Below are 12,259 nucleotides of genomic sequence, written 5' to 3'. Positions count from 1 at the left end.
TGCTTCATTAACTCCATCCCTAGAAACATTCAGCCTGGCTTTCCAGACACCCAAATGAAGACAGGGAGCTGGCAGCATCTGTGGAGAGCTCTGCTTACAAATGTTGGGGGGAGAGAGGAATACTACCATTTAGCTGGTTAGAGGCAGAGGCAAGACAGTGTTACCCAAGAGCCATGAGTTAATCAACATGAAATAAAATTCAAAATCCAGCCCTCATTCCCACTGGCCACTTGGTCAGCAGCCACAGGGGGCCAGCAGCTCCTTCCCTGGACAGAGCTGATCTGAACCTTTCCATGGGTACAGAACTGTCCATTGGGTGGTACAGTGTCCATCACAAGACTGCAAGTCCTCCCACTCCGCCAGGACTTGGGGCTGTCATCTGCCTGCGGGTAACCATCCATGAAGCCTGTGAAATCAGCACTGTAGCTCATGGCCAGCTTGAATGATTGATACATAGACAGATAGATAGATAGACAGATAAATCATCAGTCTTTTTCTTTTGGTGGTACTGGGGTTTGAACTCAGGGCCTCAAGCTTGCTGGGCAGGTGCTCTACCACTTGAACCATACCACCAGCCCTTTTTGCATTGATAACTTTTGCGATAGAGTCTAGCTTTATGCCCAGACCAGCCTAGACCAGGATCCTCCTAATTGTGCTTGCCCACATTGACAGGAATGATAGGTGTGAACTACCATGTCCACCCATTGGTTGAGATGGGGTCTCTGAAACTTTTTGCCCAGGCTGGTCTAGAACCACAATCCTCCCAATCTCCATCTACTGTGGATTACAAGCATAAGCCACTGCATCCAGCTTCTTCCTTTAAATAAAAATGGAAAAAACAGAAACTACTAAAGGGCATTGTATGCCAGTTAAACTTATATTCAGTTTTCTTTCGCCATCTATAGGTTATCTATGTATTTGTTGTTACAGGGGTAGAGTTACAGATTTACTGGGTCACGAGTGAACTGCATTTCTTCCTGGGGGTCAGGATCAGAAAAAGTGAGACTCTGCAAGGAGCTGCTTGGGTGTCAGTGTCGGGGGAATTTCCTCCCCTTTTCTAGATGACTGGAGTCACAAGGGGATGAGACACAGTGCCAGCACCACACATAGATTCTACTCCAGAGGCGAAGTTCCATGAGTTTCTCCCCAGAATCCATTTCTCTGGGCACAGAGCCAGGCAACTGGACAGCTCCAGATGCTCTCTGGGCTCCAGTGCCCACAAGGACAGACGGGAGGTGGACAGACACACCCTCAGCTGGCCTGTACCTGTTCTAGGCCATGTGAAGTTCTAGTCTTCCATACTTCCAGCAGAACCAGACCGACAGCGAAGGTTAAGACGCACCCCTGGGCTGGGGCTGCAGCTCAGTGGTAGAGCGCATGTCCAACATATGCAAGGCCCTGGGCTCAATGCCCAGAACCCTCCCACCACCAACCCCTCCCACTCCACCCCCACACACCCATAAATCATCCTGGTTCCTGGACCTCACCAGCTATCTTTCCCTCACTAGGATAATTAATTCTATGAGTCAACTTGGCTAGGTCACAGTAGCCAGGTGTTTGATCAATCATTTTTTTCTGGATATTTCAGTAAAAGTATTGATGTAAATGATTAACACTTATATCAATAGACTCTGAATAGAGCAGATCACCCCGAATCCTGTGATTGGGCCTCATCCAATCAGTTGAAGGCCTTAATTTAATAATAATAATAATAATAATAATAATTTTTAAAGAGACTGACCTCCCTTGAACAAGAGGAATTCTGTCAGCAGACTGACTGTGGACTTGAGCTACAACATTAACTCTTCCCTGGGTCTGTAGCCTGCTCACTCACATATTTGTATTCTCTCTCTCACCACATATATAGTTGTGTCATATTTATCACATAATCTAAAATGTAATGTACAATATATCACATTATATAACATGACATAGATACATATATATACACATATGAGAGAGAGAGAGGATTCTTTGGTTCTGTTTCTTTAGAGAACCATCCTCATCATTCAAGGCTCTCTTAAATGCCACCTCCTCTGGGCAGCCATCCCAATTTCCTCTGCCAGAAGTATCTGCCCTTTCCTCTGTGCTCATTCCTTTAATACACTGCTTGTACCACCTTTTTCAGTGCTGGGGATCAAACCCAGGCCCTTGTTTGTGCATGTCAAGTGCATGTCACTGAGCCACATCCCAATTCCTTGTGCCACACTTTGCAAACATGATCATGGTGTCTTGTACCATGGTTAATTAACCACCTGAGGCTTAGATTCTAAACGTGGTCCTCAGCAGGGTCCATGCAGCATCTGCAACCCCTGGCAGCTCTCAGAACCTCAGGCCCCACCTAAGAATCACAAGACAGACAGGGGATTTCTGAGGACCTTAGAGTCTGAGAGGCACAGTTAGAAACAGGTGGCTCTTAACTTCTCTTAGCTTCTAAAAATGCCCATTCCTAGGTTCCCACTCCCAGGAACTGATGTAATTGACCTGGGCATCTGAACATTTGGAACACTCCCCCTTCCCTGGGTGTTCCTAACAGCCAGCCAATGTAAGGACCATTATAAATGAAACTCTTTTTTTTTTTTTTGCAGTGCTAGGGTTTTGAATTCAGGGCCTTGTACTTGGGAGCCAAGCACTCTATCACTTGAGTCACCTGCCCCTTCCCCAGTCTTTTTTAACTTTATTTTTTCACATACACTTTTGCCTGAGCTAGTCTCAAACCATGATCCTCCTATCTCCACCTCCCAAGTAACTAGGAGTACAGGTGGGTACCACCACACTCAGCTATAAATCCTTCATTTTATAAAAATGTTAAGGGAAGAGGGAAAAGATCCATGTCCGACATCAGCAATTTAAAAGGAAACCTGAGTCATACGCTACCTAGCTGATCTTTGACAATGTCACCAAATATCGCCTCTGCAAAGAATCAACAGGGCTACTCTGCTTAAGTTGAATCTTAAGAAACCTTCTCATTTATGACTGTCAAACACTGAAGGCAAGTGTAAAATTACTGCTGGGAAAGATGTGTACCACCCCCAGTATAGGGTGACCCAAAAATGTCCCACACAGATGCAGATGAGCCTCCATTGGCTCCTTCATTCTCTGCTGATCCCGTGAGTCTTTGGTTATGTAACTTCTTTGGAAGGAACAAACTGATGATATTGTGCCTTCTCCAGGCGACCATATGGCATGGATTTTTACTCTGAGTAGGGAGGTAGCAGGAAGGAAAGATGAGAGATGGAAACAGATTTATTTTCCTTTCAAGACCCTACTGTGTTCTTTCTTTATACTGACTTGGTGAAGTTAACTGATTCCTGTCAGGGTTATGATCAATAAGACAGGCTTGCTGCTCCCAGAGACTATCAACAGTGTGTCCTCTATCTTTTAGGAGGGTGACTGCACCTGCCAATTATTCAAGTCTGATGGGTGGCATCCGTCCATATCATCTCCCTCTCAGTGACTTCCCTACAAGCCATCCCCAACACGAGATCTGACCTGGAGTTGCTTGAGATGGACACCCCCCCTGCTCAGGACAGCGCAGAGCTGCTTCACTGGCAAAACTGTGCCTTTCCTTAGTGCATGGGAACTCGACCTGCTTAACGGGGCAGAAGAAGCTATCTCTAGCCACCCACCGCACTGATAAACTTTTACCCAGAGATTATGCCAAGCCTTACTGATTTGCTGGCTTGACACTTGGTAGGAGTGGCTACTCATACAGACGTGTCCTCTGCACTATCACTAAAGGAATTAAAAAAAAAAAAACAAAACACTATCAAGGCCAGACACAGGTGGCTCATGTCTGTAATCCTAGCTACTTAGGAGGCAAAGATCAGGAGGATTGTGGTTTGAAGCCAGCCCAAGCAAATACTTTGTGAGACCCTAGCTCAAAAATACTCAACACACAACAGGGCTGGTGGAGTGGCTCACGCAGTAGTCTGCCTGCCTAGCGCAAGTGTGAGGCCCTGGGTTCAAAACCCAATTCCAAAAAAAAAAAAAGCATCATTGAGAGCACAACAGGTAGAAGATATGCATGCACACAGACTAACACAGGCACACCTCTGCACACATGTACACATGCTCTCTATTGGCAAGTGGCCTTCCCACTAAGCCTCCCTAGCCAAGTTACTCTGCCTCTGGAAGCATCTCCTCCCTCACAGGTAAAGGGATGATTGTGAATTGGTTGCGTATGTAACTCATTAGGAAAAAAACCCAAAGCAGCAGCCAAGATAATCAAATATAAGTCAGCAGTGGCAATAAAACAGCACTTAAAAAGAATTACTAAAACAAATAAATCAGCCCAGTTGGTGCCAGCCTTTTAAAGTGACTCACTAGGATAGACACACAAAGTAGGAACCAGAAGAGTCTCCTAAACATTGACTCGGTTGCCTGCCTCTTACAGGAAAAAAAGGTCTAGTGAGGGAAGGTCACTTGCCAACGTCTCAGCTAACTAGTTGTGGCGCTGGGAAAAGAACCTCCGGTCTCCATTACCAGGTCAACACCACCTGCCAGTGGTGGCGACTTTTCTCAGGTTCAAGTTCTCAAGCTGTTCATCATTTATACCAATGAGAGTTTGACTGAAAAGAAACCTTCTTGCAAAGAAAGGGGGAATAAAAATCAGGAAGCTTTCAATTGCATCATTCCCATATTTCTTTGGAAGACTGAAGCCAGCAAGAGCTTCACTTTCCATCCGGGGTCAAGTTTAGGAGGCAGAAGAAAACTGATGAGGCCTTTAACAGTATTTGGGTTTGGGCCCTAGAAAGTTAGAAATATAAATAGATTACCCTTCAGTCAGGCCCCTGCGGTTTCTCTCCAAATTCAAAGTCATGTCCAATCACATGCCTAAACAATAACAAAGCCCCTAGATATTGATTTATTCCCTCTACTTCTAGAAGACTGCCTTGTCCCTTTGGCCAATGTGGGGCCCAGTTTTCCTTCATCAAACACATGAGCAGGCATTTGGGGACAGGTCCAAAGGATCGCAGAATAAAAGAACCAGAGACTTGCTCAAACTATCCCTCCCATTCCCTATCATTGTCTCTTTTTTTCCTTTTTCTTTTTGGCAGTACTAGGGGTTGAACCCAGGGCCTCATATATGCTAGGTAAGCATTCTACTACTGAGCTATATCCCCCGGCCCATTTCTTTCTCTTCAAAAATAAGTTTATTTTTTCCATGATGACCATAATTTGAAATCCATAATTTCAATTTTATAATCATCATCATGAGGATTTGGGCTTATTACCTAATAAACTTTCATTTTCCAAGTAAGGGGGGGGGTGTGCATAACAAGGCTATCCTATTACACAAAGACCTCTGTATCCTTTTTCCTTTCCTATAACTATTAAAAAACCAAAAAACAAACAACAACAACAACAACAAAAAACCCTTCCATCCCTCCACAATCTTTGTAATTCCAGTGGGTAGACTTAGCACTTAATGAACCATATTTCCCATATGCGCCTAGCTGTTCTACTGTGGAACATTTTGTTTCTAGCACTGTGCTAGTTATAAATAAGCCTTCTCTGAACAGTACTGTGTTTAAATAGTTATTACTTTATGTTATTTCCTTAGGAAATAGGTTGACTTCCTAGAAGTCAACCTCCTCATCATTGGAGAAACACAGTCCCCAAGTGACTAAACGATCCAGAGATCTGGGTTTGGTCCATCAGTGATCAGCTGTGAGAACTCTGACAAGCACTCAGACTCCTCTGAGACTTGGTTTCTCTGGGGCGTTAGTTAGGAGACAGGACCCCCAGGACTCATCACAGGTGTTCTGCCAGCAGTGTTCGCTTTCCAGTATTCCACATGGCCTCTTACCCAAGACATTAAATCCCCAGTCAGCTCCTTCTACTTCTTTGCTTTTCACATTAGCCAATTCGGAAAATGACTGAGACAAAGCCCACCATGGGACCCTGTTAACTTAAGCATGCAGGTGCCATGCAGACCAAGTCAATGATACAAATCCTGGCAGTGGAATTTGCTGCTCCTCCTCCTACAGGGTTCTTACCCTGCTTCCTGAATCCAGGTCAGCTGTGGAATTCAACAGACCTCATTTCTTGTCAGCAAGTATTGTCCATAGGGCATTGTGACAAAAATAAACACAAACAGTCCTGCACCTGAAAACTTTCTAGAACTCTGTTATGCAAGGGAGGGACTGTCTCCTCTCATTGGCTGTGTGTTCTGTCACAGGTGTGTGTCCTAACATGGCTGTATGTCCTATCACAGGTGTGCCTCCTATCATGGCTGTGTGTCCTGCCATGGCTGTGTCTCCTATTATGGCCCTCCTGGACAATAAAGCAGCCACTGGTAACATCACTAATGAACCCTGCAGGTAAAAAGACCACACTTGCCCCAGAACATGCCAGAACAAATGGAGGATTACATCACACTCCTCCTTTCTACCTTATCCATACAACAGTTGGCCATTTATTTTAGCTTCTTTTTTAAAAATGACTTGTAATCAGCAGAGAAGTGAAGGTTACTAAATAGCTTTTCATTTTTTCCAACTCCCTGTTTAATATGTGTAATCCCCTATCCCACTGTCTCCAGAGTCATGGAGTTAGATGGTATGATGTCCAGTTCAGTCCTCAGTTCCCCTCTTCTATATTTTGTCAATGAAAATTATATGGCCTTTGTGGGTATAGAGCACAGATCTTACAGCAAGTAATGCTTGAAAATGTTCCTGCTCTAGAGTCAGGCATTCCTGAGTGGATTTCCAATTCTCTCTCTTCTTAGTTTGGGTGAACCTAAAAAATACCAAATACCCCAAAACCCAAGACATGGCTGCAAAGCCTACAATTATTTCACTTATTCTGAAAAAAGAAATGCCTGTAAGACTTATTAGCTTTTTGATGTTAAAATATGGAAAGAACATATACCTTAGAATCTGTGATATGATATTTAACCTCTCTACAGTTAAATTTCTCACTTGTAAAAGGGAGGCTCCAAATGCCCCACTGAGAAGTTGGCTGTAATATGTAAAACAATATAACTTGTACCATGCCTGGCCCCAGACCTACTACTGGGAAAGAACTCTTCAGAATGTTAATTTCTCTTCTGTTTTCAAAAGTGATGGGTAGGTGCTACATAGATTCTAAGCTCTATCAGAGCAGATACCATATCTTTTATACTTTGACCTCTTATTACCTCCCATGACTTAAAATGATGCCTTACACCTGTAGGCACTCAGTAACTAGATAAAGAATACAATGGTTGAACTAGTTTGGAAATTGCTAAGTCCCCATGCTGGGAAATCCTCTCAAAGGATGTAGCCAATGCTACTGGCTTCCTCAGTACCTCAAGGTGACTGCACATCTGTGTCAGTTCATCTTGCCTGGGTCTGTGAGCTAGAAAAAGAGCCAGTATGGGCTCTGGATGCCCATCCCTCCTGGAATCCCCCATGCACACAGGCTGTGGATGGCAGCAGCTGCAGTCAGGCAAGAACGAGTCACTAAATCTCACTTCCCCCAGACAAACATAGCATTGTGGTACCCATGGGCCTCACGAAGAAAGCCAGGCTGCCTCTGTGCTCTGGATGTGAACTACTGTGCATATTAAATCAGACAGGCTGCATCCCTTAGGGCTCCACACTTGTCCCCCAGGACTCTCTGACAGCAGTATCTTGGGGTATAAACAAATGTCCCACGTGGGTAGGACTGGAGCAGGAGCTCATACAAACAAAACCATGTGCATTTCCCCTACACTGTTATGCCTGCTTTTCCTCCTCTGACTCCCAGCTCCACTGGAAAGGGGAAGGAGACAGAGCAGGGGGCACATCTCATTTTCTGCCACCCACTTGTGATCATTCATGTTTACGTGGGAGATGAGCAGAACTTCCAGGGACACATTTAAATAACAAGCAAGCCAGAATCACTGCCTTGCCCTTGACTTTGGAGTTACCATGCAAAAGCACACTCGGACACGTGTGTGCTTGCTCACGCCCACACAAATGCACCCTTGCCTCTCCATCCAAGCTACAAGAAGCTGGAATTTAGCAGGCCCCATTCCCTAAGGGATGCTCACACAAATGGCTATTGCTTTCACAGCATTAGTGGGACTCAAAGGGGAAAAAGAGCAGTAACAAGTAGCAAAATAGTAATAGTTGAGGCTTCATGCACTAATATTTATTTAGCTTTTCCCACAGATGAAAGGGAGGGTAGGGGTAGAGAGAGGAAGAATGAAGTCAGAACCCTTGAGTATCTCTCCCGCCTTCACCCCCTCCCCCACCAAGCTGCACTGTATGTTGGCAGTAGCTAGAAAGCAATCTTACTGTGAAGTCAGGATCTTCCCCTTAGCCCAAGTCCCAGGAACTTGAGCATCTGCCCTCTTGGGTATTCTATTTAGTCCTTTTGTTTCCTTGTACTTCTGTCTCTACAAAACCAAAAGGCCAGTCCCTCATAGGATTGCTGAGGGCATGAATGCAGAATCCCTGCAGACATCCTTCCTGTGATAGGACAGTCCTGTGATAAAACTGGGGACCGGGGGGGGGGGGGTCATCATTTATTAGGGTGCTCATTCCCAACATCTCAAGGAGTATACTCCTTTTTATTAATAATAGATCCTTGCTAATGAACCAAGAAGGACATACCCAGACCTTGTGAACCCTCTACTAATTAGTTCTGAGACAATAATACCCCAATGTGCAGACTCCCCATTCCTGGGAGAAAATGAAATATACCCGAAAATTTGAACTCTCAAAAATCTATGTTTAGATCAAGTGCAAATGAGCTCTTTGCTCTCAGCTGTATCCTCAGCTTCAAGATTGGTGCTGTCCAACAGAACTGTCAACAACCATGCTGCACCATCAACATGGCAGCCACCAGCCATTTATAGCCTTCCAGCACACCTAATGTGGCTAGGGCAACGAGGAACTGAAAGTTTCACCCTATTTAGTTTGAGTTCATGCAAATTTAAAGAGTCCCATGTAGCTAAATGGCTACCATACTGCATTACACAGATCTAGATAGTAGCATGTATATAGTGAGCACTCAATAAATATTTGTTCTAGGAAAGAATGAATGGACAGTGGTTCACTTGAATGGCAAGTTCTAATTAAGGATTCTTGTATTTATTGAGCGCTCATTTTAAACAAAGGCAAAGCCTGAGCTAGGTACTTTCATTGTCTCTGTTTACAGATGTAGAAACAAAGGCTCAGAATTGTCAAGGGAAGGATCCACAGTTACACAGTACATGGTAAGGTCAGGATCCAACCAGGCTGCGTGATTCCCACACATCCACTGCTCCACTCCCTTGGGCCTTCTGAAATCTGGTTGACTTTTCCATTGGTGAAAAATGGGCTTCAAACTGGACAAGGTTCTTTTCTTTGAAACAGCAATGAGAATACACAACATGTCGGTTCTGGAGATCTTTTAGAAACCTTATCTGGAAAGGCTCTGTCAATTGTTCTGGATTGCAAGTCAAGCATTAGCTATTCATTCTACCTCTGTGGTCTCCTCCTAAAACCCTCTCCCAATGCAGATGACTGTGAAGGCCTCACAATCATTACCTCCATGAGCCCTCACCTCCAAATGCTAAGGGCACATCCACACGCTGCATACTGAACATCCTCTGAAGAGAGTATTGCATCCCTACTCATCATGTAAGTCATGCCACAGCTCAGCACTACCCTTTTCCATACGGGGCTTACCTTACTCCATATTGTTGCTTACAACCAATACCACAGACTGTAAGTTATAAAGAAAAGAGGTTTATTTTGGCTTATGGGTCTGGTTCAAGGTGAGGGGCCACATCTAGTGTTGGTCTTCTTGCTGGCACAGTCCTGAAGTGGTTCAGGGATCCCATGGTCAGAGACAGTGAAGACACAAAAGACAGAGCCACACTGGCTTTTACAGCAGACCCACTCTCAGGATAACCAATTATCCACCACATGAATGCACAAATCCACTCAAAAGAGCAGAGTCCTGGGCACCTTTAAAAGTCCCACCTTGTCCTACTTCTTCATCTCCTATAATAATGGTTACATTTCAACATGAGTTCCAGCAGGGACAAAGCATACTCAAACTACAGCGGGGCTTGGCCTCTAATGAGGAGACAGGAGCTACTACCACCATCCCACAGCAACACAAACCAGGTCCAGGCCCCTCTCATCAACCTGTCCTTAGCTGACCCCACTCTCCACCACGACATGCCCTGAACGCCATCATACACGGAACTTTGTCTTCACAGTGTTCTAGGATGAACCTGTTTTATGGCTTTTTCATACCCTTTAAGGCAGCCATGTGGGCTCCTCGTAACCATGTTCTTTCCATCGCTGCTGCAAGCTGTGTCCCCTACCGACCCCAGAGCTCTGCTCTCACTACCTGGGACCTGAGGGGAGAGAATGATGAAAGTGGCACTGACTTGAAGGAAAATATTTTCAGAACTTTGGACATTCTTTTTTTTTAATTATGTAACTGACATACAGTATTGGTGCTTATTTATGAGCTACAGTGTGATAATTCAATATGTGTATATAACGCGTGACAATCAGAACTTCCATTGTCTCAAATGTCATCCGTTCTACAGGTTAGGAACCTCTTCTTCTCTGGTTATCTTGGAATGTTGACAATTTTGTAAATGAGTCGTTGACAGTTTTGAACATTCTTAATCCACTCTGTGTCCTAGGTGGTCACAGTATAGCTCACAGTGCTACGGTAGAGCCCAGCTATTCATTGAGGAAGATCTACCTCACAGAACCTTCCATACCTTCTCTTCAAACCAGTGAAATCCCACCCCCTTTCTTCGTTCAGTGGAAGCCCCAACTCTTCCCAAGGGTCTTCAAGGACGATGGCAGCTCTCAGAAATGCCTTTTCTCAGCTATCAGGCAGCATCCGTTACCACAAAGTCACTTCCTCGGGGACCCACAGCTGCCTGAGGGGATGGACACTGAGGACTGTGTGGCCTTTCCTCATTGGCATGCACATTTTATCCCTAACTTCAAACTCAAGCTCAGCAGTGAACTGGGAGAAATCCCCTTCCAGCTCCCACCCCATTCACACACGTAGCACTTTTTATGAGGAGGGAGTTCTGCTAAGACATCTTCTCCATATCCCTCCCTTCAGTTTAGTGCCCTTTATAGACTGGCACTAGGAAGTACCCAGGTGGCAGACCCTTAATCCAATAACGATTTGTGGGGGTTACTTGTTGAGCAGACCCTTCCTGGCACTGTGGTGTATCCATTCATTTTTGTCTCACCATACATCGCATCATACTGTGGGGTGTTCACCTGAGCTTATCCTCTCGCAAGAACAAAGCCATGTCCTACCACATGGGATTCTTCTCGCCCCAGTTAACACAGGACAATAGGCCCGCAAAAGGCATTTCTGAAATAAAGATGAATGAAAATAAAAGAGAAAACACTCCAGACACTGAAAAACAGGGGATTAGAAGACTGTGAGTTCCCACAGACATCCTGAAAATTGGAAGTAGCCCTGACAGGTATCAGTGTGTTATCAGGGCCCAGGGTCACTTAGCAGCCTAGGCACAGGCACCCCACATGGTGTCCCCATCTTCTACAATAAATATTTAGCAAGAATCATTTCACTTGGGTTGGAGAATTTGTTTAGCTTTACTAGTTTCAAAAACCCAAAATAAAGGGAGGAAAATATCTCTACAACTTCTCCAACCGAGGCCAGTTACCTTGAGGAAATAAGAAAATCCTAAAACCAATGCTTACAAGTCAACATCAAGCTAACAAACAATAACCTTATTTTAAAATGGACATTCCGTCAGAGAAGATGCATGGCTGGACAATGAACACGCAAATAGATTCGCAGCACCTTCTGTCATGAGGAGAATGCAAGTCACATTCATAATGGGGTACCGTGGCACACCAACTATAACGGCGCTAATCAAAAAGACTGACAATAGCAAGTGTTGGTGACAATGTGGAGGATGTAGAATTCTCCTATATTGCTGGTGGGAATGAAAAAGGATACAGCTGCTTTGGAAAACAGTTGGACTGAAAAGTTAAATACACAGCTTGGAAAATGAACTGGTGGCATGGCTCATGCTTGTAGAGCACCTGCTTTGCAAGCTTGGCAAATTCAGTCATAGGTGTTTAACCGAGAGAACTGAAAATGTGGACGCACAAAAGACTTGCATGAAAGTGTTCATAGCGGCATGATTTTGAACAACTAAAAATGGGAAAAAACACACATCCAATTAGATGTGACTGGATATATGAAATGGGTTCTGTCCACACCATGGAATATTGCTCTGCAGTAAAAAGAAATTAACTTCTGATTCATGCAAATTGAACATCAA

At 44.5% G+C, this 12,259-nt stretch overlaps 1 protein-coding gene across 1 annotated transcript in view; it reads right to left on the bottom strand.

The window, feature by feature from the left end:
• The window catches only part of Gfod1 (Gfo/Idh/MocA-like oxidoreductase domain containing 1), a 110,947-nt gene that overhangs the window by 82,660 nt on the left and 16,028 nt on the right, over positions 1 to 12,259 (bottom strand). The window lies entirely within an intron of this gene.

The sequence above is a fragment of the Castor canadensis genome, chromosome 8, assembly GCF_047511655.1.
Source record: "Castor canadensis chromosome 8, mCasCan1.hap1v2, whole genome shotgun sequence".
Lineage (NCBI taxonomy): Eukaryota > Metazoa > Chordata > Mammalia > Rodentia > Castoridae > Castor > Castor canadensis.
The sequence above is the reverse complement of the archived record's forward strand: the minus strand, read 5'-3'. Positions and strand labels throughout refer to the sequence as shown.